Here is a 5,133-nt window from a genome sequence, read left to right on the forward strand (position 1 = left end):
AGCATCACAATTGGTCCATAATTCAAGCAAAACTGACAAAGGTCCAATTACAATAGTACAACACAACAGAGAGACGGGTAATAACAACTCCAAATTTGGACTTAATCTTATAGCCTTAGGAACGTACATTTCATTGTGTAACAGAGACCTGATTCCAACACAACTAACTGAGAGGCCATTGATTCCGAGATTAAACATTTCAAAACTCAAATGATACTCACTATGATTGAATAAAGCACTGGAAGCATACAGAGACATACCACATTCGTACAAAAGCAACCTCAGCTCGGTTTCAGTCCAGATAACATGATTGAACTCGAATGGATACGTAGCAGTATTTAGATGTTGATTAGAATAGCTAACAGTACTGCTCTCAATAAGATTGAAGGTTACCTCTGGGCTGTTCCTCGTGAAATTAGACACGAAAGTCGTGGCGGCCATTGAGGCTTCCTTAATAAAACGAGGAGGCAGCCTCCAATCAACGAGTATCGATCCTGGGTTGTTTCTTGTGAAAATGGAGTCCTCAGAATGGAGCCCTTCTTTGTCGTTCATTCCAGTAGAAACAACAGGGAGTGTAGGGTCATCCTTCACATCATCAGTGTTGAACTCGACTGTCTCAGAAAGATTAGACACTACAATAGCCTCTTTAATCTCGTCATTGAAAACTGGGGAAGAATCCCAGTAATCGATGCCTTCTTCTTGACATGGCAGAGCGAGACTTGGAGTTGTCTCAGTGTGCACTTGATTCTGGTCGACCCAGGTAGCTCGACCATCAACTACGAACTCGACTTCAACTTCCGTCAAAGGGAATTCGCAATAGAAGGTGCAATAATCTTCAATCCAATGCCGAGTCATAATGAATTTCTCGCTTTGGCTGTCGATTTGACTGCCGACTTCCTTTGTTGTTCAAAATCATACAAGATCTCTTTGACCTCATCATAGACACTCCTTCTCTTCTTCATGGAGCTTCGACGAGTCTTCCTTTGCAAATATTATTGGCGGTGGAAAGTGAGCGACGGCGCTGCTCGTGACGGGAGGCATCAACTTCGAGATTCCGGCTCGAGGAGGAGCTACTGGTGTTGGTGGTTGCTGGCGGGCTGAAAGAGACAGAGAACCAGGCGATTTTGACGACGGCGCAACTTCAAAACGAGTTGGAGGCAGCGAGCTGAAACGATTCGGCCCAGGGACGAGCTGCCGGAGACGGCGACGAGGCCGTGCTCTGATACCAATCTGATGGCGGACGGCGGCGCGGGTGAATAGTAACAGTGGCCGGAGGTTGTGATTTGGGTGAGTTCAGAGCGAGTAAGGGCAGAGCGAGTTGTAGGCGTGTATGTATGTGGTGTGTGAGTGCTGTAGCAGGGGAACAAAAGGGGGTTTGATAATGAGATGAGTGTTTTAGGATAAACAACACAAACCCTTAACAAATGTGAGTTTTCGGAAAACTTCACGAAACCCTAGGCAGCCATTGCCATGGATAAACGAGGAAAAATATTTAATTGTATTCCACAATTCTCAAATCAACAACTGTTTAAATTATTACAAGTTATGTTTATATATAGCTAACAAGGACAGGCCCTTGAATAATGCAAACAAAAGTTTAAGGATAAACATAATGCACGCATAAACTATAGGACTTTAGTGAATATTCAAAGAGAGAGTCAACTTCTAACGCTTTAACGATTTGGTCCTCGAACTGGAAGATTGGCTGATGCACGTCTGAATCTTTGAACCAGCAGCAACATTTATCCTTTTAATCCTTCAATTCATACTCTTCCTTATATTAAATATATCCGATCAAAGCAATTACTCCTAAGGCCCTTAGTCCATGATCTCGATGATTCCCAATCGACAATAAATTTTAATCTAATGTCGGATGCTCCGCCATCAAATCCATTCAGGAGTTGAGCCAAGAATAATTATGTTATCGGGAGCATATCACCATGCATCTCACCTTTTGTATCGGTACCCTTTGAATTCATCCTCCTCATAGTTAAAAGTCATCTCCTTTTTTATGAAACTATACAACAAACAACAAGCAAACACTATCCTATTATAAGTTGTAATTGGATACCATGTTGAACTCTTAAGAATTGCCCATCGTTGCTTCAAAACATTTAAGTATTTGTCAGTTATATTCCTAGCAACGACTTGCCTCAAATTAAAGAGCTCTTCTTTAGTGGATGCCATAAAACAATGTCTCCACGAATTTAGATGATAGAGGGATCTTCTTTATGGTACAAGACATCCAGGCACATTGCAATACCAACATCAAGAAAGTAGTCATTATATGTGTCAAGAATCAAAGCAAGCATGAAACATATATGAACATCAACAAAAAAAAAAAAAAAAAAAAATATTGTAGGGTAAAAAATGAGAAGTGAAAGTCAAATTTATAGTAGGGTCCCAAGTTAAATCACGTCACACCCGAACCGGTTCGCAATCTGAACGGTTCAATTGGAGTTATAAGCCTGGTTTAATCGAGATTTCACCCGGTTCTACTATAATTCCCTCTTATAGTGCTCGGTTAGCGAATCCTTGGTTCGGCCCGACGTCCTCCCATGAGGAGAGAGTCGACCTACGACCTCTTAATGCTTACTCTCATCTTCACCAACGCTCGTCCGAGCGCCAAAGAATAGAATCCCTAAACATGATAGAATCTAGAATGCTTTCCAATTGGGTCATAAGGTAGGAGAGATTCTCCCTACTTGGATCCCTAGGCTGAGTTGAGAGAAAATCCCGTCCAGGTTTCCAGCAGGTTAGAGTCAGCCCACGGCTTCTCAGCACCCGCTCTCATCTTCACCAATGCTCGTCGGAGCACCGAAGACTAGAATCCCCAAACAGGACAGAATCTATAACGCTTTTCAATTGGGCACAAGGTAGGAGAGATTCTCCCTTCCTGGATCCCTAAAGTGAGATGAGAGAAAATCACGTCCAGGTTTTTTGCGGTGCAATAGGGAAACCCTAGCGATCCCTTCTACTGCAAACACCTGCCACGGGCGCGGTACCACCTTGACGCCACTCTACCATTGTTACTCATATTGGTCGAGCCTCGAAAAGGCATGCAACCCCTTAAAAGTCTTGACCCGGAGGAAAATAAATCTCTAATTGATCCTTAAAGACCTCTCGTGGTTCTCGACTACACATCGAACCAAGGTTGAGATCCTTCGAGGCACTTCTCAAGAGACTCTTATCAACCATGTCTCATCAAGCGAAGACAAAAGTTGGAACTTCAGAGTACACGGACATCATCAACATCATCTTGCCTAGAAGCTCTAGAGTATATCGAGTTCCATATTTCTTCCACAAAAGCTAAGGCTTAAGAAATAGGGTAATGATACGAGACATGTTCCAGGATGAGTGTCAAGTTCGGTGTCTCGCTCGGGCACACATACGACGATCACCCAGGCCATGAGCAAATCATTAGAGTTGGACCTCTTTATCACCTTTGGGCCTCTCAACCCTCGAACGACATACGGGAGCCTAAGAGAGAGGTATGACTGGTGTCTAACAGGCGTCCGTACTCGGGGGCAGATAAGGTCTTATGGGTCCAAAACCTTGTCTATATAAACCCTAAATAAATGAACTAACACAAGTATCCATTGGAGAACTACTATTCATTTTCTCTTTCTATCACTAGAAAGACAAACTACTCATTCACACGTGGATTCATTCCATAGAACAATAAGCTCAAGATCTTCGGGTCTTGGACGAGCCTTGCAGGTCAAACTCCAGACCGTGACGCTTAAATATTGTCCTCGTGACGCTCTCTTGCAGAATCATTCGACCAGTCATAACAGCATCCAATCAACATCTCTCGAGACTCAAAGTAGATCAGCATGCTCCTCCACTGCTCTTAGGTTCGTCTGATCCAAGGACGAAATAGTAGTTCCTCATGAAACTTTCAAGAAAACCCATATATTGAACTTCCCCTCAAAACTTATGACCTTCATTTTGTAAATTTTTCTTAAGAGTTGAGGAAGAACTCTCTCGAAGTGAGGCTAGAAATCTTTGTTATCGATGTATAAGATTTTGAAAGGATTGTTACAAACCTCATTAAACTTTTGAAGGGTCTATCCATTCTAGAGCATGCAATGTCTTGTGCTTAGCAAATTGTGTAACAAAAACGTCTTCTTGATTATCCTTTGTTACTTTTCTGCTAGGTATTTGAATGATGGCCATTTGATGGAAAAATAATATTATCTAACCATATTCTATAAACAAAAATGGAAATGTTTATTAATAATAAATAAATAAATAAAATTAATATATAAGTAATAAGTTAATTAAATAAATAATTAAATTAACTCATTAAATGGTTATTATATTCTGATTAATATAGTTTTCTTTAAATGAAGACAAATAAAGTGAATTATCTATGAATTCAAACAGCCCAATTTTAAACAATATTAATCACGTAAGATAAACATGTAAAAAATATTTAAAATATTTCTAGACCTCAGATGAAAAATTCAACTTTCCCATTGTGTCCAGAATATCATAAACATTCGATTGTGAGTTTTTCAAACTTTTCCGGCAATAAGAAAATATTTTTGGCAATCGGAGTGTGTCTCCACGCATTAGTCACAACTGGTCTCAACCAGGAACGTGTGCAAGTCACACGCTGTCTTCCTATGGTTCGACCGCTGTCACCCTAGTGCGACTCGATTTTAAATTTTAAAATCATCTGTGATATTTTCAAAACAAAGCAGACGGTATCTATTTTTTATTGGAAAAATGAAGAGTACATGGCCTCTACTCTGATTGCGATGAAGCCGGCGGCGTTAGATTTGTCTCATTAAAACAACTCTGACCATATATCGTACGCATACATAAGAATAATAGAAACACATGTTATTCATGAAATATACTGAATTACAATAAAGCCTTTAAATTTTATAAGCCGAATATTGCCGAGTTTTGTCATGGAGGAAGAAAGTGAAAGGACAATGTGAATTGGGATATTGGAATCTTAAATGGAGTGAAAGTATGTTGTTGTGAATTCTTTGATTAAAATCGTAGTGATAGGAAATTCTACCCTGTCAAAAAGTATTGGAATTAGGATCGGATCCACACATGATGGGCAACCCAATTCAAGTCAACTTAATTATTATATAAGATTAAATAATCAATTGA

Source organism: Rutidosis leptorrhynchoides, unplaced genomic scaffold, assembly GCF_046630445.1.
Source record: "Rutidosis leptorrhynchoides isolate AG116_Rl617_1_P2 unplaced genomic scaffold, CSIRO_AGI_Rlap_v1 contig226, whole genome shotgun sequence".
Classification (NCBI taxonomy): Eukaryota; Viridiplantae; Streptophyta; class Magnoliopsida; order Asterales; family Asteraceae; genus Rutidosis; species Rutidosis leptorrhynchoides.